Source organism: Papaver somniferum, chromosome 8, assembly GCF_003573695.1.
Source record: "Papaver somniferum cultivar HN1 chromosome 8, ASM357369v1, whole genome shotgun sequence".
In the NCBI taxonomy this organism is placed as follows: Eukaryota; Viridiplantae; Streptophyta; class Magnoliopsida; order Ranunculales; family Papaveraceae; genus Papaver; species Papaver somniferum.
The window spans coordinates 7,082,977-7,109,860 of record NC_039365.1 but is presented as its reverse complement, the minus strand read 5'-3'; the positions used below and the strand labels follow the sequence as shown (position 1 = coordinate 7,109,860).

Here is a 26,884-nt window from a genome sequence, read left to right as displayed (position 1 = left end):
ATGATATCTCATATCTTCTTGAAGATGCTCAGGAGAGTTGAAGATCGGAGTGAAAATGAGGTTTAGAACACTTCAAACACCACTCAAAATATCTCTTCTGTGAAAGGGCTGGGAAAGAATTTTAGTCAGTAAACTTCATAAGAAAAAATATCATCCTATGAAAGTTGAAAAGACAAACTATTCATGATGTTCTTCATCTTTAAAGGAAACTCAAGACAGTCCATGATCTTCTTCTTAGAAATCTAACTCTACGTCAAGGGGAAGGATCAATGAGTACATAATCAATCATCAAACTTAAAGTTTGTTCAAAATCAAAAGTTTAAAAATGATAAGAAATGTTTCCTAAAAAGGGAAAACGTGCTCAATCGTCATAATTTGATTTTTTTCCCAGTAAAGGTATGACGTGTAGAAGGAGGTAGTTTTCTCGAAAAAAGAGGCAAACAAAACACCTTTTTCATCACTAAGACTTTATGCAAGTAGGGAATGTTTTTGACATCTTCGCATGTCTCCAAAATTTACTGATAAGTCATCCTGTACTAGAACTGTCCAGTATGAACTATGACTTAGCAAATGCACATGACCTGCAAATTTAGGGTCCCGCTTTTCAGAAGGAAAAGACAAATTAAGCATTATTGCATATCGCAGGTAAGGCGATGGTGATGAGACGATCCGCTCGCACGATCCAAGGTGAAAATGGTAGATCCCAACCTGAAGGACTTGAAGATATGGAGTTAGGCGAAACTATGCACAACTGCGCACTCCCAGGAGAGGGACAACCCGATAACCAATATCGGAAAAAGCTAACAGATAACTCTAGCTCTGACGAAGAAGGAAATCCCTTCGAAGGACAGGGCGATATCCATCTTACTCAACCAGGAGGGTTGAATTGTTTTCCACGGCAAACAACAAACAACGAGGTTAAGAAGGACGATCCTCAAAATCTCAGCGAGGCCAATGCAACTATCGCAACCATCCTGAAAGCACAAAGTGCACAAGATGAGAGAATGAAAAAGTTACAAAGATGTAACAGAAGGCTAGAACGGAGAAACCGTAGGCTAAAACGCAGGGTGAAGAAAAAGGTTCCACTCATGGAGGAGATCCCAGAGGAGGAAAATCCTTTCGAAAAATTACAAGATGACAAGCGAGTTAACATTCCTGATATCTCAAACGAGGAGACAGAAGAACAGTTTCCCAAGGGGAACAGAGAAGTCCTAAACGAGGAATATTTTCCCTCAGAAGGGTCATCCGATGTAGATCCCAAACACAAGCGGGAAAGGAAAAAGGAGGGAGAACCTAGAAACAACTGTGCGACTGAGAATCTCTCAGTTGTAAACCCCAAGAAAGGAGAGACTTCAAAAGAAAAGTCAACTCGCTCCAAGGTGTTAACACATGCTGAGCAATCCGACGAGGACTCAGTACGATCAAGATATCGTCATCCGGAGACCTCGTTCTCACACGAAAGGGAAAGAGGGCGCAATAAAAAAGCCGAAGGAAGGCACATTGATGACCAAATACATGCTCTGCCAACTCGAGGAAAGAGGGAAAAATTTTGGCGGAAGTAATGCAAGAGGCATGACCCCTCTAGAAGAGTCTACTGGCCCAGCCATTTCCAAGGAAATGTTCGCTCCCAATATTTGTGACTCCCTTCAGCGGGACTGGCGATGCAATAAAACACCTCGGGTCCTATCGCATGACACTAACCCAGTAGAACCACTACGACGTAGTAATGTGTAGATTTTTTCCAGCCAGTCTAAAGGACGAGGCACTAATGTGGTTCAATAACTTTCCGAAGGAGTCAGTTATGTCCTTTGCCTTCTTATCCAAATTTTTTCTAGAAACATACATACACGACAACCGAGTCAAACCATAAATTGATATGTTGTTCCAATTAGCGCGAGGACCAAACGAATCTCTTCGATCTTTGGTGACTCACTGGAGAAAATTATGTTCCGAGATCGGAAGAGTCCCAGAGGCCTACGCGATCTTAGGCTTCAAAAACAGTCTAAGGAAGACAGATCCCATATTCGTCTGCATGTACGAAACCATGGCACATTGTCTAGGAAAGTTGAGAGAAATTCAAGACGACTACATATCCCTTGAGGAGCTCCAAGATGGGACCTATGAAAAATTGGTAAAAGGAACCAATAAAGGAGCAACTACGGTAGAACTGCAGAACCCTCAACTACAAGTCCGAGGAGCAGGACGACCCAACAGCGGGTCCACTCCGTTCGATAAATATCAAAGTGGAGGATGGAAAGGGCGAGACCAAGCCCAACAAAAGAAGGGAAAATTTGTAGACCCAGTCTACACAAAGCTAAATGCCTCCATATCCGAGATCTTCAAGAATATCGACGGAAAATGTAATATCACCTACCCGTGGAACAGAGGACAGCAGCCAGAGCGCACTAAAAACAAAACATATTTCTGTGAGTTCCACCAGTTCTATAGCCATACGACGGACCCGTGTAGAGATTTGAAGAAAATGGTGCAAGACATGATTGATGAAGGCAAAATCCAGGAGTATATCGGGCAACCAACGATTCCATCGGTGGTAGGAACACCCGTACACCACGTGGAAATACCACGCGAGGCACAATACTTGGGATGCAATATCGCATTCAGTTATCATTGCACCTGCACCTGAAGGAAGTATCACAGGGAGAATTCACAAACGAAACTTTGAAGGCGACGAAGTTTTCAGTGTGGCAAAAGTACCTCCCATGCAGGATTGGATGAAACAATCCATCATCTTTTCAGCCTTAGTGGAACCCGAAGGCAGAAGAAACCATAACGATCCACTGGTGGTCATGATGGCTATCGCATTCCCCGAACATGAAGACGAGGGAGAAAAGCCAAAGGCATTGCCATGGGCAATGCCAAAAATATTGATCGATGGAGGAAGTTCTTTTGAAATCCTGTTTTACGAGACGATAAAAAAAATAGGCCTCAGAGAGGAATGCCTTATACCATTTACCTGTAACATATTAGGTTTTAATGTCTCGTCCACTCTTCCGAGAGGGGATGTAACTCTGGAGATTCTTGTTGGAAAAATCCTCACCCACACCACGTTCTGTGTCGTGGACGTGCTTTCACCATACACAACCATTGATGGGCGATCCTGAGTCCATAGGATCAAAGGAGTCGCGTCAACTTATCATCAGAGACTAAGGTTTCCGACACCCGATTGGATCGCAGAGATCATCGGGGACTCAGGCGAGGCTAAGTAATGTTACAACATGGACGTACAAAACGGCGAAAAGAGGGTAAATTCCTCTAAAGCAAAGAAGAAAAGGGCCAAGAATGATAAAAGATAGGCTGAAATCGATGCATATATTGGAGTGACAAACGAAGCGAGGGGATCAGACAATTTACCAGCCTCAGACAGTGTTCCAAACTCGGACTTACCCATGGAGCCCATACAAAACCTCTCTGATATTGGAGAGTTAAGGTCTAACTTCTCGGCCTCAGAGCCTACGAAGGAAGTCAACATCAGAACACCCGAAAATCCGGGTATGGTTAGGATTGGAACTCTCCTCGACAATGAGGAAGAAGAAAAATTAGTACGAGTATAAAAGAATACTCTGATGTATTTGCATGGCATATGGAAGATATGACTGAAATAGACCCAGAAGTCTATTATCATCATTTGAAAATATATCCTAAGCATAAACCCGTAAGGCAAAAGATGCGAAAGGTGGCACCAGAATATCACGAAGCAATTCAAAGATAATTAAAAAATATGGAGGCATCAGGAGTCATCCGAGAAGTGCAGTATCTAATATGGATATCCAACATGGTGATAGTGCCAAGGAAAAATGGGGGAGTGCAAATTTGCATTGATTTTAGTGATCTTCATAAAGCCTGCCCAAAAGACATCTTTCCACTCCCCAATATTGATCAACTCGTAGAAGCAACATCCGGATGTGGGATACTGTCCCTAATGGATGGATACTCAGGTTATAACCAAATCCCACTCGCCGAGGAAGACCAAGAGCATACCGCCTTCTTCACTCCCCGAGGTCTATATTGCTACACTAAAATTCCATTAGGATTAAAGAACGCAGGCACAACTTACCAAAGAATGGTGGAGAAAATGTTTGACAATTGGATACATAAAACCCTAGAGATATACGTGGATGACATGCTTGTCAAGAGAAAGCTTCCACAGGACCATGCAAAAGATCTCAAAGAAATTTTTCAACAAATGAGGAAGTTTAATATGAAAATTAACCCGGCAAAGTGCACTTTTGGGGTAACCTCAGGAAAATTCTTGGGATATTTGGTCACCAAACGAGGCATCGAGGTTGACCCAGAAAAAGTACGGTCCATACTAGAAATGCCCTCTCCTTCCACAGTTAAGGACGTGCAGAGATTAAATGGTCGATTGGAAGCCCTGGGAAGGTTCATCGCCAGATCGTCCGACAAGCTTATAGATTTCTCCAACACCCTTAAGAAGGGAGAAAAATTCTCATGGAGCGCTGAATGCGAAGAAGCCTTCCAAAAAATCAAGGAGCATCTAGCTACCTTACCAATTCTATAGAAGCCCGACCCAGGCGAGAGAACCTTTACATCTACCTATCAGCGACTAACACCTCAATTAGTGCAGTTCTAACTCGAATAGATAAAGAAGTAGAAAAACCCATTTACTTCATAAGTAAGACTCTGACATCTACAGAGAAGAACTACTCCAAAATCGAGAAAATCGTACTGTCCTTAGTTTAAGTGAAACAAAAGTTGGGAACATACTTTCATGCACATACTGCGACTGTCATCACAAAAGATCCGATAGAATCTGTGATAGACCATGCCGACAGGGCAGAAAAAATCTCTAAGGGGGGGGGGGGGGGGGGGGGGGGGGGCGCAAATCAAACAATTTGGGGTGAAATATCAAGCCCATACAACAATGAAAACCCAAGTGGTTGCAGATTTCTTAGCTGATTTTCCTCTAGACGTTGCCGATGAAATCGAAGAAATCCCAGGAACGGGAGACGAGCTAGAAGACCCTCCCGAGCTAATTCGCTTGGAGAACCCAAGACGATGGGAAGTCTTTGTTGACGGTTTATGTAATTCGGAAGGATCTGGCATCGGAATGGTCTTTACGACGCCAGCAGGCCGAAGGATCGTTTACAGTTTAAGGCTGGAATTTCCCGCTACTAATAACATAGCTGAATACAATGCAGTTATACATGCCCTCCGCATAATAATCTCGCTCAGTGTTACCGAAGTGAGACTCACATCTTGTCATACGGAAAATTAATGGAACCTATCAAGCCTCGGATGCATGCTTACATCGATACCTGTAACTCGCTAAACACTATATCAGAAAAATACCACATCACGTTCCAGCATCTAAATAGGAACACTAATAGGCACGCAGATGCCTTAGCTTTCCTCGAATCCATGACAATAAATCCGGAGGCTACGAACGTAAGAATCAAAAGGGTAATGCTTCCCTCAGTATCCATAGAAGGAGACATGGGAATCCTCAATATGGACATAACAGGCCAAAACGAGGCTCTGCCCGAGTGAAAAAAAATTGGGTTTTTGTAAGTTGAGAAGAAGAAGAGTAGGTTTTAGAGTGAAAACTATGGTTTGTAGAAATGAGTGATTCATGTGGGGGTAATGAACAACCCGAAGCTCAAAATAACCAGGTAAACTTCATATACTCTTCTAATGGTCTATATGTTGCTCAAAGTGGTCGAATCACATCTACCTGGTAACCACTCAGTGAAAGGGTCGTCAATATCGAGGGTATAAACCCAAACGACTCTTAAAAGTCGTTATTGTATTGGGCCTAGCATTGACGACTCAAACCTGCAACTTTTCCAGGTTATGAAAAGTCGTCAATGTTTATTTTATAGCATAACGACCCTAAGGAAGAGTCATTATAGGGTTGTCTATAACATAGACGACTTTACAATCCAAAGACTCTGTATAAATATACCCTTTAGAGTCGCCATTTGGTTATGTATAAACCCAAACGACTCTAACCTAGGCCATTAAATCTTAAAACCCAGAATTAGGGTCGTTATCTCCTACATCTTACACGATGCCGATTTTTCATAAATAAAAAAAAACAAATGAAAAGTTGTTAGGGTATAAACCTATCGATATGACGACCCTATAATTGTAACTGTAATTTTTCGGTTGGAAAACCTAATTTCGAAAGTAACTCACCAAATTAAACGCAAACATGAATAAATTTGGGGTTTTAATTTCGATCGACGATTACAACGATGAAATCGATTGAAGAAATTATTTTTCTTTAGGTGTCGTTAAAGGCTAGAGACAGAGAGATGGGAGTCGGGTGGGGGAGGAGAAGGGAGGGTTTTGGTTTTCTGAGTCGTTAGACTTTTAGATATAGGGTTATTAAGTTTTAAGTTTTTATTATTAGAGAAAGGGTAAAATAGTACTCTCATCTATTTTCGAAATACTCCCATAATTTTTGGTGTGAGTATAAATTGGTAAGGTCCCCTAATTGTTTTTTTGGGCACCAATTAAACGACGATTGCAAACCCTTTTTTTTCCAGTTTATAGAACGTTTTTGCTGCTAGGGTTGAAATCCTTGCTCTCACCTTGAAATGAAGAAAACATTTGATTCGACTTTATCGAGCCTTCCACAAGATATTCAATTTGATATATTCTTAAGGTTACCACTGAATTCCATCTCGATTTGTAGGTGTGTATGCAAGCTCTGGCATATTCTACTCTGTAGCCTTAATTTTATTAAATATCACCTTAATCTTACTACCCGAAACAACCCTAAGCTCATGTTTAAGGATTACGACCTGGATGGAGGAGGTGTGTATGAACCAGCAACTTATTCTATAAATTATGCCTTAATTTTGTTATAAATGCATGACTTTTTATCCAAATGCATAATTTGTTATGTGTTTGTGGAATGTGTTATACTTCTTTTTTGGTGGCTGCATAATAGTTATGTATCAGGTTTTCGAAAATTTTGCCTAAAATGAGGATCACCTCCGATTTTTTCGTGAAAAAACAAAAAATTGATATTCTTGTTTGTAATCGTTGCGTAGTTCTCTTAAAAATGTTTTCAACGATATAAAATTTGTAAAATTCCAAAACGCGGATTTTTAGATATGTTATATCCAAGTTGCGTTGCCAATTATATCCCTGATGCATAACCTGTCATGCGGATGCATAATCCGTCGCGCATACATTTTTAATAATTTCATATAATTATGGGTGTCACGGAAATAATTATGGATGTCACGGTACCTAAAATTAATTGTGGACTTGACAATGAGAATATTATTTTCTTTGGGCCTGCGCCTAAGTTTCCCTTGCAAAAATAAGTGTTCGTGCATTGCGGAGGCCTATACATACTGCAATTGTTGGCTAGGTTAAAATAGATAGACAACAGGCCCGGCCCATCACCAAGGGAAACTTATTCTTGACAACCAAGATGGGACGAAAACTTATTTAAACCTTAAGCACTATAATGACAAAAAAAGAAAGTTAAAAAAAAAAACAACACTAGTAATCTTCTTCTTCCCTTGGAGAAACATGAGCCCACAATGGATTCTTCATGACCGTAGTAAACTCTTGTTTCTCTTACAAATCTATATCATCTCCAACATTAGCCGTCCACTTGAATTCCTTGATGTAATTAGCAACAAAATACTCAAGATGAAGCATTGCCAAACCAAACGCAGGACACATTCTTCTACCAGCTCCAAATGGTATCATCTTAACCTCTTTGTTCCTTGTCACATCTGACAATTCTTCATTTAACATACCATTATCTTCATTCAAGAATCTCTCAGGTTTAAACACCATTGGAGCTTCCCATACTTTTGGATCCCACCCAATTTCTGCTACCAGGACATTCACCGTGGCTACTTTTGGTATAACGTATCCATCTAACTTTATATCTTGAGTAACTGCATGAGGTAGAACAAAATGGCCAGGTGGATGTCTTCTTAGTCCCTCCAGAACTACAGCTTTCAAATATGGCAGTTTCTTCAAATATCCTTCTTGTATCTCATCACGATCAGAATCTAATGTTCTGATTTCATCATATAATTTGGATTGAATATCTTGGTGTTTTACTAAATTAGCCATAACCCATTGTAAAGCTATTGATGTCGTATCAGTACCTGCATTTAAAAACTCAGAACATAAACTAACAATTTCACTGTTTGTCAAGTTTCTTCCACCTTCATCAGGTAACTCAAGATTTAATAATGAATCAACATAGCATAACCCTAAAGTTTTTTCATTCTCTTGACATATTTTCTTCATTTGTTCTTGTCTTGATCTAATCAAAGGTATTAGTACATTTCCTTGATTACTTTTCAACTTATAAAACTCTTTCCATTTTTTCATGAAAAATATTCTACTGATCAACCTGGGAAGAAAATTTAGAATTTGAAATCTACTAAACCCTAATAAGAAGCTTCTCTGAACAGATTCAATTTCTCTAATCTTTTCCTCATCAAGTTTTTCCCCGAAACACATAAAAACAAGTAAGCAAAACATCCCAAACTGAAAATGATCACCAACAAGAACAGGGTTTTGCCCTGAATTTGATTGTTTACGTTCTTTTATTATATTCAAAACTCATTTTCGAACTGGTGAAAATGATTTGATCTTTGATGGATGAAGAATATGAAGAGTAAGATTTCTCGGAAGTAGTCTCCATAGAGGACCATGATAAGCTCCACTTATATTATGTTGATTACTTGAATTAATTTTTAATGTTTCTGATGATGGTGGACGATCAGCAAAAATTGCTCCATTTTGAATTAGGGCTTGATGAACTAAACTTGCGCTTGTAATGAAAATAAATTTACCATGACCAACTGATATAGTTATGATTGGTCCATATTTTGTTTTGAGATTTATAAGAGTTGGTTCGAAATCTGCAAAAGATTTTCTAAGCCATTGTAAACTTTATGATTGGGATTGAAACATGACCAGGTCGTAATTTCTTATATGGGGTCCGAAGATTGAATAGAGCTTTAAAAGTTGCACATAAGGAGAGTGTGATTATAATTATGAACAAAATTGAATATTCCATTAGAGACATGTGAGATGGTTTCAGGAGATGGTTGTTAGTGTGCATGCATGTGTATTTAAATGGCGAAGATTGGTAAAGATAAGAACCTGGAACTAACAATCATGCACCATTAATCAAAAGGTTAGGAGACGTTACAATTCTCTGTATCAAAATAGAGTATCGAACTATAAACATGCATGGGGAGACATAACTGAATATTAAAATGAATAAGAACGTATAAAAGCCCATTCTGTTTTCTGTTTTTCCTTTCTTTTGTTTGTTGCTTTCAGTTGTCTGTATTGTGATTCTGTTTTAGTAATATATTCCAACTTTACTTTGCAATTATTTTTTATAAAAGATTCACAAACTGCTCCACGTTTATTTCTTTCGTGATCAAACGATTCTTTTATTTGCAACCAAAAACCATCTCTTACCTTTCATGAACAAACGATTCTTTTATTTGCAACCAAAAGTCATCTCTTACAAAAAGGAGAAACTATCCAGTCGAGATTGAGGCTTTACATCGATAATAATACGAACCATTAATTAACCAAAATGCAATACCGTACAATTTTTCTACATAAAAATGGAGAATTGAACTAATGATGCGTGCACTAGTTAAACACAAACATGCATGGGGCTGATAGCCAGCCGGAACTGAATATTAACATGATATTCAAGAATTTTGTGTAGTCTCAGTCCATTTTATTTGTCCATACAGTTCACCGGAACATCATTCCCATTCTATAGTTGAAGGTGGTTTCGACGTGATGTCTAGAACAACTCGGTTTACACCCCTGACGCTATTGCCAATCTTTGCGGTCACATCCTCAAGAAACATACGATCAAAATAGTACCTGGAACAATTTCATCGAGATTATATGAGATATATAAACAAGGTAAAGTTTTACTCAAAGGTCAAGACCACCAGAAGAACTGGATTGTTGACATGCATTTAGTTTAGTTTAATGATGTAAGAAGTTTACAAGACAAGACAGCTCCTCAGAAATAACACGAAACAAATAACAAAATAATGACTGAACATTGAACATCACTTAAACCTGAAAATTAAAACATCCATGTCTAGAAGTAAGATGTATGGATGAATGATACAGCTCATCAGATTCATTTGGTTAATGTTCTAGTTTACTAAACTAATCCACTCGTTGTCGTCTTTTTGATGCTATCAAATGCTACGGTGAAAACTTAGCACACACTATTATGAATCTCACCTTTCACTTCCATTAAAGATGTAGTGCCAGAGAGTGGTAAATAAAGAGTGGTTGATATTGTTCCAAATATCATTGTACGGGTATCTTCATAGTATTTGTTTACACAAAATTGGTTAAAAAGACCAAAACCAATAATTCCTGAGTGAAAAGGATACTTAGATTTTGATACTGTTTAAATGGACAAAAATGTAAAAATAGCCACGATGTACACAGTTTCATCCTGTCAATTTTCAAATACTTTTTCTTATTTTTTAATTTACACAGAATGCATCCAATTTCATCTCGCTAAATTTTGGACAAATGACCCATTTTATTAGTATTGGAGTATGTAACACTTGTGGAGAAACTAGAAAAAAAAAGAAACAAGCCAGGTTTGGGAGAGCCTCATGCCCTCATGTTTTTGCCTATGACAAGAGAGAAATACTCTAAATAACACTGTCTAGGATCATACTAATTCATGTCTGGACAGAAACCAAGTGTGATAACATGGACTTACAATTAGGTCTCCGAACTATAGAATCATGTTCAATAACTCAACCAATAATTCCTGGGTGAAAAGGACACTTAGATTTTGATACTGTTTAAATGGACAAAAATGTAAAAATAGCCACGATGTAAACAGTTTCATCCTGCCAATTTTCAAATACTTTTTCTTATTTTTTAATTTACACAGAATGCATCCAGTTTCATCCTCGCTATATTTTAAGTTTAAGCCAGGATGAATCCAGTTTCATCCTTGCTAAATTTTTTTTGTCCATTTCACCCATACTAAATTTTACTCGTCCATTTGAACCATGTTTTAAAAATATTTGGACAAATGACCCATTTTAATAGTATTGGAGTATGTATCACTTGCGGAGAAACTAGAAAAAAAAGAAACAAACCAGATTTGGGAGAGCCTCATGCCCTCATGTTTTTGCCTATGTCAAGAGAGAAATACTCTAAATAACACTGTCGGGGATCATACTAATTCATGTCTGGACAAAAACCAAGTGTGATAACATGGACTTACAATTAGGTCTCCGAACTATAGAATCATGTTAAATAACTCAACCATTTCCAGCATAAATTTCATGACAACACTGAAATAAATGAGTATAAAAAAACAGCAAGCCATATTTCTCAGTTTTTGTGGGTGAATATTGGGAATATTGATAAACTGCCCCACTCTCAATTTTGGTTTAATAAATTGTTCCCGTTTTTTTCAATTTTTCAAAATTGCCCCCACTATTAACTTTTCCATCTAATTTAGTTTTCCATCCAATTTTTTACTTATTTACCCTTTACCTGTCACGTTTATCTTCTACTTCATTTTTTCAGGTTCGTCGAGCTCGGTTCACGGATTTAGGATTCGGGGTTCAGGGTTCAAAGTTCATGGTTTTGAGTTCATGGTTCAAGATATAGTTCAGGGTTCAGGGTTTAGGGTTCATAGTTCAGGCTTCGTTGTTCATGGTTCAGGGTTCATGGTTCACGATATAGTTCAGGGTTCAGGATTAGGGGTTTAGGGTTCATAGTTCAGGCTTCGTTGTTCATGGTTCAGGGTTCATGGTTCACGATATAGTTCAGGGTTAGGGGTTTAGGGTTCATGGTTCATGGTTAGGGTTCATAGTTCACGACATAGTTCAGGGGTAAATATGACTTTTTAACAGGTGAGATAACTGCCACCTTGCATTTAACGGGATGGAAAGCATTATTTGAAAAAATGGGCACTTTAGAAAAGTGCAAAAAAGCGGGGGCACTTTTTTTTACCCTAATTCAAAACTGGGTCACTTTATCAAAATCCCTGTGAATATTTTAGTAATTGATCCCATGGCATCTTAAACACAAAATTGGTTAAAAAGACCAAATCAACAATTCCTGGGTGAAAAAGACATCTAGATTTGATACTGTTTACATGGACAAAAATGTAAAAATAGCTAGGATGTAAACAGTTTCATCCTACCCATTTTCAAATTCTTTTTCTTATTTTTAATTTACATCAGGATGCATCCAGTTTCATCCTCGCTATTTTTTAAGTTTAAGCCAGGATGAATCCAGTTTCATCCTTGCTATTTTTTGGTGTCCATTTCACCCGTACTAATTTTTACTCGTCCATTAGAACCATGTTTTAAAAATATTTGGACAAATGACCAATTTTCCGCATCTTAAAGAGTTAAAGATCTGACATTAATAGCTCAAAGCAACGTTTGTTACTTTACCTCAAAGAAAGAAAGAACGAAGAAGCTTAATTTATGGAAATGGAAATTGAAGCTCTCGACTAAGCCTCTTATTTTTTTGAAATATTGTTTGCCGTTTGCGATATGGTGGTCAATTTTGTTGGAAAGAAATGATATCCTAATAGCGAAGAAATAAAGGAAAAAAACATTAAGTTCTCTCATTTTAGATATCAAATTGTTGTTACTTAGTTGGACTATCAATGTTGATTCGTTTAAAAACATTAAACTTGATGATTTGGTTTTTGATTGGGTGAACTTGTTTAGAGAGTAGCTTGTTGTAAACTCTCTTTTTACCTCTCTTCTTGTACCTTTGGAGGGTGCTATTTTAACACTCTTTTCTTATTTATTTCAATCTTGCATTTTTCGAAAAAAAAAAAAAAGCTTAATTTAAAAAAAAAGTACTCCTTTAAATTAAAATAATAATAAGAGAAGGAAAACAACTCACCAGTCTGCCGTCATACCATCCTCACTAGTAACAGCCCTAAGGGCAACAGCATGACAGTGAGTTCTCTGATCACCCTGAACACCAACTGATATTTCGGGCAAAAGTACTGCAAAAGCCTGCCAGATGAAATCATATAGTCTAGCTTCTTTGATAGACTGAATGAAGATCTCATCAACCTGGAAATATATTATGCAAATGTAAGAGCTAGGCAATCCACTACAATCCCTATGGTTTTAATCGACAAAACAGTAGTTAACAGACCTGACGAAGAGCCTCCAATGCATTTCCTTGCGTGACATCACCTATGATTCGTACTGCAAGACCTGGACCAGGGAAGGGGTGGCGCTTAAGAAACCCCTCGGGAACATTTAAGATCTTTCCAAGCTCCCGTACCTTAGAAAGAAGAACCAAGTAACAATGAGAAACACAGAGCAACTTAGCCCATACGCAAACTAGTTGAGCCGGCCTATAAAAAAATTTATGTCAAACCTCATCCTTGAATAAAAGCTTAAGTGGTTCAATAAGCTTCAATTTCATGGCCTTGGGGAGCCCCCCAACGTTGTGATGGCTCTTGATTGTGTGTGAATGGCTTCTTCCGCTTCCTGGTGGTGGGCATGATTCAATAACATCAGGATAAAGGGTTCCCTGAACCAAGAAAGAAGGTTTCTTCCCTATTCTTTTCTCTAAATCTGTGGCGAAGTTATCAAAGACGGCAATAAACTCCTTTCCAATTATTTTTCTCTTAATCTCAGGATCCTCTATGCCTTTCAGCTTGCCTAGGAACTGCTCAAGTCCATCATGACAAGTAACTGGCACGCGAAGGTCCTTTTCAAATAGTTCCATCACACGTGTTAGATATTTGATTGAATTTATGATGATGATTAAGAAGGATTTTAATTGATAATGGAGTGAGAAACTAATAGTTTCTACCCACTCTATTTTCTTTGATTTCTTTCTTCATAATGATTTCTCTCTCTACACATGATCAATATAAGACCATAGAGATAAGATGACATGTGGACATCTATTGTCCATACAATTCTACGACTATTTATATTCTTACACTCCTATTACATTTGAACATTACATTAACACTCAACAATCTCCTCCTTAATGTGATGTTCTACAACTCCAAGTAATTCCCTAAAGTTTTGGAACTTGCCTTTGGGAAGTGCCTTGGTGAATATGTCCGCCAATTGATCTTCCGTCTTGCAATACTTGAGTTCTATCTCACCATCTTCAACGGCTTCTCTAATGAAGTGATACTTGAGTTTGATGTTCCTTGCTCTTCAATGCTCAACCGAATTTTTGGACATATCAATTGCGGATTTATTATCACAAAAAATTTCGGTGCACCCTTCTTGGTTCTCTTGAATATCTTCCATGATTCTTCTTAGCCATACAACATGAGATGTAGCTATTGATGCTGAAATGTACTCCGCTTCCGCCTGGATAGAGCTACGGTTTCTTGCTTCTTCGATGCCCAATTAAATTTTCCCGAGCCAAGAGAAAAAGCATACCCCGATGTACTCTTCATGCCATCAATACACCCTCCCAAGTCACTATCACAATAGCAACTAATTTGACATCCAACTTTCTTGAATACATGATTCCAAAATTCATTGTTCCTTGTATGTACCTCAACAACCTCTTTGTCGCGCCAAGATGTAAATGACTAGGTGAGATCATGAACTTAGAAAGCATACTTGAATCAAACATGATGTCGGGTCTTTTAGGTGTAAGATACAACAAGTTTCCAATAAGATCTCTATAGTAAGTCTCATCAACTTTTCTTCCTCCATCATCTTTCTTGAGTTTCTCATTCACTACAAGTGGTGTAGATGTGGGTTTACAACCAAGCATACCAAATTTCTTCAACACCTTTTCGGCATATTTTCTTTGAGAAACGAACACTCCATCTTCACTTTGGTGGACTTCTGTACCAAGAAAGTACTTGACAAAACCCATGTAACTCATCTCATATTTCATCATCATTTCTCTCTTGAATTTCTCAATCATATGGGCATCATTACCCGTAAAGATAAGATCACCAACATATAAAGCAACAATGAGAATAGATGTACCTTTTGTCTTCACATATAATGTAGGCTCACTCTTGCTTTTGTTGAAGTTTTGCCTTTTGAAGTATCCATCTATCTCACTATACCAAGCTCTTGGTGCTTGCTTTAGGCCATACAAAGCTTTCTTCAACTTGTACACCTTATATTCTTCTCCTTCCACCACAAAACCTTGTGGTTGTTCTACATAGACCTCTTCATGGAGTTCTCCGTTCAAAAATGCCGATTTGACATCAAGTTGATAAAATAACCAATCTTTTTGGGAAGCCATAGCAATCACGGCTCTAATGGTGTCAAGACGAGCAACCAGTGCAAACGTTTCATTGTAGTCGATACCGGGTTGTTGTGAGTAGTCCTTTGCCACCAACCTTGCTTTGTATCTTTGAAGTGACCCATCCGCATTGTGCTTCACCTTGTAGATCCACTTCACACCAATAACTTCTTTGTCACTTGTCCTTGATACTTTCTCCCATGTGTCGTTATCATTAATGACAACAACTTCTTCTTTCATGGCTTTTATCCATACCGGTTCTTTTGATGCTTCTTCAGAATTTTCCGGTTCAACCGTACAATAGTTACATCTTTCATACACTTCACTCAACCTATGCATCTTCCTTGGTGCCTATGGTATTGATGTTGATGCACTAGTACTTGGAGACATACTTGGAGATGCTCTAAACCTTGCATTTGGGGGTGTTTGAGGTAGTTCTTCACCTTCTTCTTCACCTTCTTCTTCACCTTCTTCTTCACCTTCATTTATTGCTGAATTTTCTTGTTAATCATCAAGAATAACGGTTCTCTTCTTAATTTTACCTTCTTCCCAATTCCATGAAGCACCTTCATCGAACAAGACATCACGACTTGTGATCATTGTGTTGTTTTTAAAGCTAAACAACCTATAACCTTTTGATTGGAGGATATAGCCAAGAAATATACATTTCTCACTTGATTCATAAAGCTTTGTTCTCTTCACCTTTGGAATTTGAGAATAACACACACTACCAAAAACTTTGAGATGCCTTACCAATGGTCTTCTCCCACTCCATGCTTCAAAAGGAGTTTGATTCCATACGGCTTTTGTTGGACACCTATTCATCAAGTAGACGGCGGTCTTAACGGCTTCGTCCCAAAACTCTTTAGGAATACCCTTCTCATGAAGCATGGACTTCGGCATCTCCATCATGGTTTGGTTCTTTCTCTCGGAAACACCATTTTGTTGAGGAGTATAACCCACGGTTAGTTGCCTTTCCAAGCCTTCATCTTCACAAAATTTATCAAACTCTTTGTTGTTGTACTCTTTGCCTCTATCACTTCTCAAAACTTTGATGTAGTGACCACTTTGCTTTTCAACAAGGATCTTGAACTTCTTGAAGATGCTAAAAACTTTGGACTTTTGTCTCATGAAGTACACCCAAGTCATACGAGTAAAGTCATCAATGAATAAAATGAAGTATCTCCATGAGTTGGTGTCTTCATTGGTCCACACACATAGGTATGTACCAAACCAAGAAGTTCCTTTGACCTTCATGCTACACCTTTTGGGAATGGTTGGCGATGTTGCTTCCCAAGTGCACAACCTTCACACACTCCATCTTTGTGGTTGATATGTTGTGTAAGTCCTTGCACCATGTTCTTGTTGGAAAGCACCTTGAGACTATTGAAATTCAAGTGCCCTAGTCTTTTATGCCATAACCATGTTTCATCAATGGTTTCCATCCTCAATGCAACATTTTTTTTGCTTTTCAAACACAATTGGAAAGCTTATACTTTTCTCCATCTTGATACTCTTCATAAATTTTCTCTTGTTGTTGTGCTTCTTGTCATAAATGGTGCAATATCCATCTTCAAAATGAACCGCATACCCAAGTTTTTGAGAAAATACAGTGAAGTCGATCTCCAATTGCCTTATGCACCAAAGTTGTTGTCACTGTAGAATCAACACCCCTAGATAAAGAACAGATAACATGATCATCATAGGAAACTACTCTTTTAATAACTTTAATTTCTTATTCTAGTACATCTTCCATCTTCCATTCAGGAGTTATTCCACAGACATCCAACAGAAAACTGCTCAGCATTGCCATTCCTTCCGTTGAGTGTGTCACCTCGGGATGTACTGAAGGCCGTAAAACTTCCTTTTGGGATCCTCGATAGCAGCAGTGGAACCCTGTTGACTCTTAGCAACAACAGTAAACCCGTCGGGCAATTTCACAGCTTCTTCACCATGACTCATCCAAACACTCTGTTTAGACCCAATCCCACCACTCTTATACAACCCACTCTCCTTTAATACCTCAATATCCATTTTCCCATACTCTTGTTTCTCACCAGTATGAACAACACCACCAAGTTCCTAAACAATCAGTTGTAAAAATAAACATTGATGCTTCTTATATGTATGAAAAAAAAAGGAAGTGTTGGACTGATTATTCGGGACTGTGCAGGTACCACACTAGGGGTCAAGGGAGTAAATCTAGATGAGGAAGTAGAGGCAGAATTTGGAGCTGAGTATTTTGAGTGCAAAGCTTTATTATTGGCAGTTGAATGGATGGAGCATCTAGACTACAAGAAGGTGGTTTTTGAAATGGATTGTGATAATGTGGTGAATTCTCTGCAAAGAGTGGATTCTCAGATACATTGGCATAACCAACATTTACTTTCAGCTATTAAAAATAAATTTTCTAGTTTCAATTTCTGGTTCTGTAAGTCGGTTCATAGATTGAGTAATAGTGTGGCTCATTCTATAGCTGAAAAAGCTAGGCTTGAAGCCAATAACTTTATTTATATGAACTACTATCCTCTTGATATCACTAGATTGACAGGAGATGATTATGTAAGTTTTCAAATCAATTAATGAATAATCTTTTAGTATCAAAAAAAAAAAACCATAACAAATACCCAAAACAAATATACCGTTAGATTCGGCATATTCAATAAACCCATTTGGTAAAGTTGGTCATCTTCTGAATGAACAAAGTGGGGTCCACCTGATAAGATTATGACTTTAGGGTTTAAGTCTGTGATGGTTTCGAGTGATGATGTGTCGGAGATACAGAGTGAGAAGATGGAGAGTTTTCTGATACGACGAGTTATGAGATGTGTATGTTGTGAACCGAAATCAAGGAGTAAGACTAGATTTGTTGATTTTGGTGTTGGGGTTTCCATTGGTTCTTGGTGGTGGTAGTGGTGGAGAGGGGAAAGATGGAGGAGATATGGAAGAACCTTTAGGGTTTATATTAGGGATATTTTGATTTTGGGTCCCAACTTTGTGACATAGTTACATTTGGGTCCTAGAAAGTTTTAAATTAGAGTTTGGGTCCCAGGACTCACGTTGACCGTCTTGACCGTCAAAAGAGGGTTAAATAATTGATATTACCAACTGAAACCAAACATTTGATTTATTTACAAACGATGTCCTAATCTTCTTCCCCTGTTTTCTAACGTACATTAGCACCAGTGCACCACCATTACTAGGGCTGCACAACGGGTAGGGTGGGTAGGATATGGCCTATATCCGCCACCCTACCCGTTTACCGGCGGTTAAGAAAATCTTTACCCGCCACCCTACCCGTCAAATAATGGATAGGGTAGGATACGGTTAAAAAATTGGCGGGTAGGGTAGGGTTGGCGGGTAGGAGTAGGGTATGTGCACTTCTAGGTAGGGTGGGTAGGATATGGCCTATACCCGCCACCCTACCCGTTTACTGGCGGTTAAGAAAATCTTTACCCGCCACCCTACCCGCCGAATAGTGGATAGGATAGGATACAGTTATAAAACTGGCGGGTAGGGTAGGGTTGGCGGGTATGGGTAGGGTATGTGCACCCCTAACCATTACCATCAATTCAAGCTAGCGTACGTTCTACACAATCTTAATTTACAAACTCTAAAAATCACTTCTATCTCATCCACTCATTATGATATCTACGGAAACAATTCACTCCCTCTTCCCTAACTTCTCGGCTAAACCCAAATCATTGAGAATTTTGCACCCAAATCCGTAAAAACAATCCTTGTGTATATCAGTAACTTCTAAACCCTGTCATGGACCTTGAAAAACAACCCGCAAAGTCTATGGAAAACCCGGTCAATGTGACGTACAAGTACTGGTGATGTAAAAAAGTTTTCTTTTGAGACTTTCCTCAAACAAGTGCTGAGCGTGAAACGGTGTTGGCAAGATGAGTTTGTCGTGTTCTTTCAACCTCTGCTGACTGCTATATTACCTTCCCTGCAGAGAATCCAAATTCAACAACTACCCAACATCATTAATCTTATATAAACACCAAATCGCCCATCAATCGCTACCATTAATCACCTAAAATGACGACATCAATTCACTTGTTCCTTACCATTTCTCGCCACTGTCCAAATTTCTTCAGATTCTCTGCCAAAATCCAAACCAAGGTAGGGTATCTCTTTCTCTCTCTTTATCTTTTTTACATTTTGGTTTACCACATTGATGAGTCAGTCAAATGGTGGTAATTGGCGTTAGTATTTAACGGTGAGGTATCGTCATTTGGATTAGAAAACAGGGGAAGAAGATGAGGATATGGTTCGTGAATGAATCAAATGTTAGATTTAAATTAGTAATTTTAATTATTTAACCCTGTTTTGGACGGTCAAGACGGTCAACTTGAGTCCTGGACCCAAACTCTAGTTTCAAACTTTCTAGGATCAAAATGCAACTCTGATCATAAAGTTGGGACCCAAAATCAAAATATCCTTTATAAGGTTCGGGAACTAGGGATTTTAGGATCGCAGGAATTTATCGATCTTGTTTCTTTTTTCCGATAATCTGACGCTGAAGACGATGTATGCTACTTGATTCTCGGGATCTTACTGAAAAAATAAAGTAAAAGACACTGTAATAACCACCGGGACATTTGTTATGGTATCTTAACAATTAACATGATATTCAAGAATTTTGGATAGTCTCGGTCTTAATTATCAAACGATGGGATACCCAAATCCGTTCATTCATGTGGGTTTATCTGGCTGCATATATTAGTTGATTAGTTGATTTTAGTTGATTAGTTGATTTTAAATGACATCAAATTAATCTTGTATTGATTAGATAACAGTTGGTATATCTATTTCAACAAATAAAGTCGTTATTTAATAAATTTTGTATTGACTGTTGATAAGTTATTGTAATTAATAATAGCAACATTTTTCCAAAAAGAAATTTATGTTACAATAAATAAATAGTAATGTTTTTTCCACGTTATAAATTCCATGATTTCGTATAGTGTTAGCCGATGAGGTACACTAAATCCATAGGGGATTGATTTAGCGTTTTGAAAGTGATGGTGAAGATCGAGTTAAGGGTTAAGGTTTTCTTTCGTTGTTTCGTTACAATTAGGATGAGTTAATACTTGAAATTTAAAGATGATACTGCTCAGATCTTAGAAGACCTGAGCAGTTAGGTTGCCGAGAAAAAAGTTTATCTCAATCGGAAATCGCAGTTATAGAGAGGAGATGGTGTTTTTTGAATAACAACACTTTATATTGGTTTGGTTCTCCATAGAATAAGATAGATCCTGGACACCATCTCATAGGATCGTTATATTAGTATTTTAGTTTACTTTTAGTGATCTCAAGGTGACAGCCAGTTGTGCCTTCCTGAAATAAATTATATTTGATGCAATTCTTGGATTAGAAAATTTTCATTTCTATAACTCTGTATAATTTTCGATTTGAAATCAAAAGGATACCTTTATTTTCGATGTGATATCTTTCATTGATATCAAGTTTAAAATAACTTGTATTCCAATAAAACATGAGTGTTTTGGATTAGGATTACGTAGATATTTAACAATCCTAAAAACTCTTAAATATTCAATTAGGATATGTAAGGAATCACATTAAATATCGATGGTATTCGAATAAGGTTTATTTAAATTCTATAAATATCATGGGTATTCAATTAGTTTAAGATTTCTTAAGATAGTTGACGTGTATATAAAGATTTTTATATGGATACTTATAGTCAAAATATGTGTGTTATCATCCCATATTATTCTTACCAGAGTTTCATGTATTCTTATGGACATTTCTTTTTTTACCATACAATCTATGGTTTTCCACCACTCACCACCACCATTACCAACCACCAACAACAGCTACCAATGACCACCAACATCGATCACCAACAACCACTACCTCAACCACCAACCACCACTACCACCACCAACAACCACCGCCACCACATACACCAAACACCACCATCAAATTAGTTTTTTCTATTATATTACAATTTGATGATCTACTTCAATTGTTGTGAATTTAAATTAATTACAATTCAATCCATTATAATTCAAAATTATATATATTTATGAATGAATAAGATTCTATTAAGAAACGTTATAAATCCACTAGATACGGGTAAACTAATATCTATTTCTATCCACAAATATCCTGATGCAATACACCCCTACTTAGATCCAAATATCAGCTCTTTATATTTACTAATCATTAAGGGTGCACAGGAACCGAGCCGGACCGATGGACCGTCCCGGAACCGGTGGAACCGTACCTGTTTTTGTACCGAACCGAGGAAGGGGGTACAGGTACCGGTCCAAAAAATAGGAACCGAGGCTACGGAGGTACAGGTACACAGTCCTATCCAAGTCCCGTACCGTCCCGGACCGAATGTACCGAGTAGTAATAGCCATTAGATTTAGGAAACAGTTTAGCAGTCATATACCTTTCTTTTTTCAGTGTTTCTGACTCTGGGTGTTGTGAATATGAAGGCTTTGATTCAAGATTCAATTAATTGGTTTCTAGCAGAGCAACGTTGGATATTAGGACATTTTAAACTCAAAGATCACTTTGCTGGTGAGTTGATCCATCCTGTTGTTATGCGCCAAAAATATCACCAAATGGTACTAATCACTTACTATTACTGGTTACAGGTGATTCCATTTCGTCATAACCACTCTTTCTCTCAAAATCAAGTAACTACATTTGTTTTATATGTCAGTTTTAATGTAGACCTTAGTATAATGGTCGTTTTGCTTGCGCTTGTCATTGATATCAAATCATATTTTCTTGCTGTAGCTGAAGAAGACTGAAAGTATGGTGCGGCAGTACAGTTCATCACGAGACGACATCAGGAAAAGCATCAAACATGCTTTAATGTTGCTCTGAAGTTTCCCGTTCCACCAATCGTCAATTATTTTTCAGTTGTAAGGTGACCTTCGTAATGTTAAAACTTTTTTTACTATTTTTCATTTACAATCCAAACAACTTAATTGGCTAAGCTGTATGTTTGTCCATGTACTTGTTGCAGGGTAGTTCACCTTATTCATGAACAACCTTCATGTGCTACCGTAGGGTGGTATTGCTTTTGTCCTGAGTACATCATCCTTCATGAGCTCCACTGGTCATATAGGCCAGGACAAGAAAGGAAGTCTGGCAGTATAACTCACTGCTTGAAAATATTTGTCTGGAACCGAGACTGGTACCGGAACCGTATATGGTACCGTACCGGTCCCGAATAGTACCGGAACCGGGGTACAGGGTACAGGTACCGGTCCAAAAAATAGGAACCGAGGCTAGGGAGGTACAGGTATTCGGTCTCGACAAGAACCGAGCCGAACCGTACCGTGTGCACCCTTACTAATCATGCATGCGTCCATCTTTTTTTTATAACTAGGGACCCCCAATCGCCGCATGGCACCCCCTCCCCCCAAATCAATCCAGATTCTGGTGAAGCCACCTGCCCTATAATCAGTATTTTGTTGGTCGCTCCAACATGTAGTACCTTATGAGAAACGGTCTAGTTGGAAGACTCAAAGATCACTATCACATTGAAAAGATATGTCTTTTCACAATCTCCAATTAACAACTTTAAGACATACTACGTACCATAAGACATAATGAAATTTGCAACTCCAACTGATGCTAAAAAGAAACACTCTAAGACCAGTTCCTATGGGGTTGGCTAATCCATGCATACCCATGCCAGGTGACCTGGAACACTGGACGCGCTGTTATGGTAATATTACTAAGCGATGGAATCTCTACAAACCGAGATAGAGAAGACCTTCAGTGATCAAGACTCGACAGCTAGCGATGGAGTCTACATCGTTCGACGGGTATTCCAGCTCCAACGGCTATTTCTCTTTCGCTATAAATATGTGAATTTTAAACACAAAATTAACACCAAAACTTTTACACAATTTTTTTTTCAATATATCTTCTTTTATCTCAAAATAAATTGAAATGACAAAATTTAAAACTCAACTTGACTTTTCTCCTATAGTGCTTGAAGCCGTTGTTAGCAAGTGGTGTAGTGTTGAATCTGTTGTTAGCAAGATATGTGAAAATTATGAAGGAATAATTTTTTTATTTGAAAAAAAAAGGTCGATAAGTTTTGGATATTAACCAAATCAAACCTTCGGCTAAGAAAATACAAAGAAAAGTTAAATGAAAAGCAAATTTGTAACTTAACAAAAGTAGTAGTCACAAAAAAAATGTTGCATTAATTGGAAATTATGTGAAATGAAGAAGATAAACAAGACGAAGAACATTGTCCTTGCTTTAATTTTTAAAGTCTTTAAATTAAATTATTATTATCTGGTACATTAGTAAAAATTTTACGTCATTTTTTTTGGCTCAGAACTTGTCCACATAAGTGCTCGTGTCCACTGAAACCAATCTCTTCATAAAAGTCACTGGTTTTTGTACTCTCTTATTTCCGTGGAATATCAGGATATACAAAACTCTCTCTACTCTGTTTCTCGAATAAAATAAGAGAAGATTGTATCCCAAATCAATCATAATTTCCCCATTCAGAAGGCTCCATATCGGCTCCGAGTAATCGTGTTTGTACACAAACTGTTGGGAAAAGGTGAATTGTTTTGTCCAAGTTCCTGCATTACCCATATATTGGTACGAGTTCCATGGTGATTTATGATTAAACAAAGGCAATTGCTCCTAAGTGTAACATAGTTTATTCTAGTAATGTCACGTCAACGATTCTTTCATTAATAATATTGAAAGATATAACAACTTCGGAAGATGTTTCTTGAGTGATGGCAACGACTAACGTGAAGAGATCCATTGAAAAAGCAAGCCAGCAGATCTTCTCCCATCAGATAATTTGTGGAATTTTGTTTGAGTGCAATTCAATGTACTAAAAAAGGTATATGTATGAAAAAAAGTTTATACAAAAAGAAAATAAATTAATTATATTGCACTAAAAAAGGTACATGTTAAAGATATTCATCAACAAAAATAAAATTTCATATAATTACGCATTGTATTTTTCACACATGAAATACATTTTGACGACTAAACTATAACTAGTGCGGACAGTAAATGTAATCATCTGCTTAAATTTTCTATGCAAAAAACTATTCATATGCAAATAAGCAAATTAAATGCAAGAGAATGAATCAGTTGTTTATAAAACAGTTGTTTTGTTTCCATAAACCCAATTTCTTAATATAACACAGTGAAGTTTAGGGTTGTTTTCAGCTAGTTTCCTAGTTTTGATTTTATTTTCCGAGTCTTAATACAACATATCGATGCCTATATACACCACCAAATTTAGTGATTAGCAACGGTAAATGACAGTTGCAAAGTGGGGTCGCAACAGTTTAACTCTGTTACGGCTACATTGTCGTTGCGGAATTCTAGTCGCAACAGTGTTGCGACGTCAAAAAGTCACAACTGTTTCAAACTGTTGCAACGTCAAAATGTCGCAACTGCTTTTGACCGTTGCAAATTTTTTGCAACATCATAAAAGATAGTGGTTTTGACCAGTCAAAAACCAGTTTCTGACCTGGTCAAAACCACTGTTCCCCTGTAGAAAAAAATCAAGTTTCTCCGGTTCATTTAGAAATCAAAATCAAGTTCCATACATTCTGTGCCTAGTATCAAAAAGTATGACTAGTATATAAACATTTTCTAAGTTTTCAGAACATACAAATTCTGCAAGTGTAATGTTAACTGTAATAACAATAGCAGATACAATCTTAAAGGCTTAAAACCCGGAGACAAGCTCAAATCATTCATTACCTACATGCTCAAACAAGTATAGTTTCTTGTTGCTTCATAACCATCCTTGTAAGTGGTTCTTATTGATCATATCTGTGGAATCATCTTCGACCTCAACAACGTCTTCTTCCTGGGTTCCCTGCTTTTCATGTTTCTCGAAATAAGTTAGGGTACTCTTCAGGGTCAACTAAAGATTACACAGCTTTCTGGTGAACCTGTCAAAAGTCATGGCATGTAAATAGCAAGTCAATCTAAATAGTATAGCAGATAACAAAAACAGGGTATTTCAGTTCATGAATTTTGTCAAATGGCAAAGGCGCGACTTAAGAATTTGTGTACCTACAATTTATGGATGCACACAAAGAAAAAGAAGTACGGGCTATCATTTCAGGGAGTATACCCACATAAATAACAATTATACCCTTGACAATAAGTTAGCATAGGCATACAGACATAAAAGTACACACCAATCCACTTAATACTTAAAACTCGAATATGCCATACTTTCAGAGACCAAAACATCGAATCACACCCTGAATCTCTTAAAAACATGATAAAACAAAAATCCAGAAAGAAGGGCAGCACACAATTGAGGGTCCTACTCATTTTTCATATACTCACAAGCATAATTCTAAATCCATATACTTACAAGCATAATTCTAAATCAGATGCATATAAGAGTAAAAAATGAAAATCATATTGATAAGTGAATTCAATGATGAAACAAAACGTCTCTTACCTAGTCACTTTTTCTATCCTCTTCAGCTCGACACATTGCTTCATGAGTGAACTGATAATCCAAAACATCATAAGCAGCAAGCCAATGGCTTGTCAATTAGAGTCATGTGACCTACATCCACAGTAATAACAATGATATTGATTCACTATGTATGAATAAGAATACAAAAACTCTTCACTAGACCTCTCTCGATTCTATAACATCCTGACCCCTTTCCCATCTCAATCTGTCAATAAAAACTGGCCTTATTGAGACACTCTAGCATAATGGTTTTATATATCCATATAAATTATAATTACACCCTTGATACTAAGTTAGGACTATGAACTTTATTATTCAAGACACATTATAAGAGTTTCAAAAATAAGAATTCAAGACACAAAGAAGGGAGCCATAAATCTGGAACGCATGCAACAAATGATAATATAAGCATATCATTCGCATTTTACACCATTTTGAACAGTTTATGGATAAAGAAAAATCATATGTGAATATAAGGAGGTGAAAAAGACATTAAGAAAAGAAAGATATTTCCACCTTGAGAGAATCGATCTTGTAAAGTGATAATCCTTTTTGGTTTAATGCTTCCACCAACCGATATCGTGTTGCGTCCATCTTCTTTTTCATTGCCTGCAGTCATTTTAGACGATATTACTCTCCTTAAGCAGTAGTAAAACCTAAAGAAATGAACCCCAAAAAAATATGTAAAGGAATGAGTCTACAGGATGTGAACCTCATCATTGTTATCTTCAGGATCATAATCCACCGAAAATAACTTCAATAAAATTCATCTTTGTCAACACTATCAACAACCTCATTTGCTGCGTCTATTAGCTGAAACATTGAAAACTTGAGGTTAACAGGAACTTTTATGGAGTATCCAAATTAATTATGTTAAGTAGTAATGGCAGGGTGGACACATAAGTATTCTGTTTGAGAAAAATCCCAGTCGGATAAATTCAGCTCTAGAGGCAAGTATGCCATTTAAAAAAATTCCAAGTCTTCTTTAAACAAAAAGTTACCTCTTCGTCGTATATGATTTGGTCTTCCTTGACACTTCCAAAAGGAAAACACTCCATGATTTTAGAAAGAAGTAGAGTGTAATTTGGATAATACGACTGCAAAAATAAAAATAAAAGCTAGAGA

General features: G+C 37.4%; 2 pseudogenes; both read right to left on the bottom strand.

Annotated features, from left to right (window-relative positions):
* Window positions 1–7,500: 7,500 nt before the first annotated feature.
* On the bottom strand, window positions 7,501–9,046 carry LOC113305000 (annotated as a pseudogene).
* A 712-nt stretch (window positions 9,047–9,758) lies between these two features.
* On the bottom strand, window positions 9,759–18,161 carry LOC113302606 (annotated as a pseudogene).
* Window positions 18,162–26,884: the final 8,723 nt, after the last annotated feature.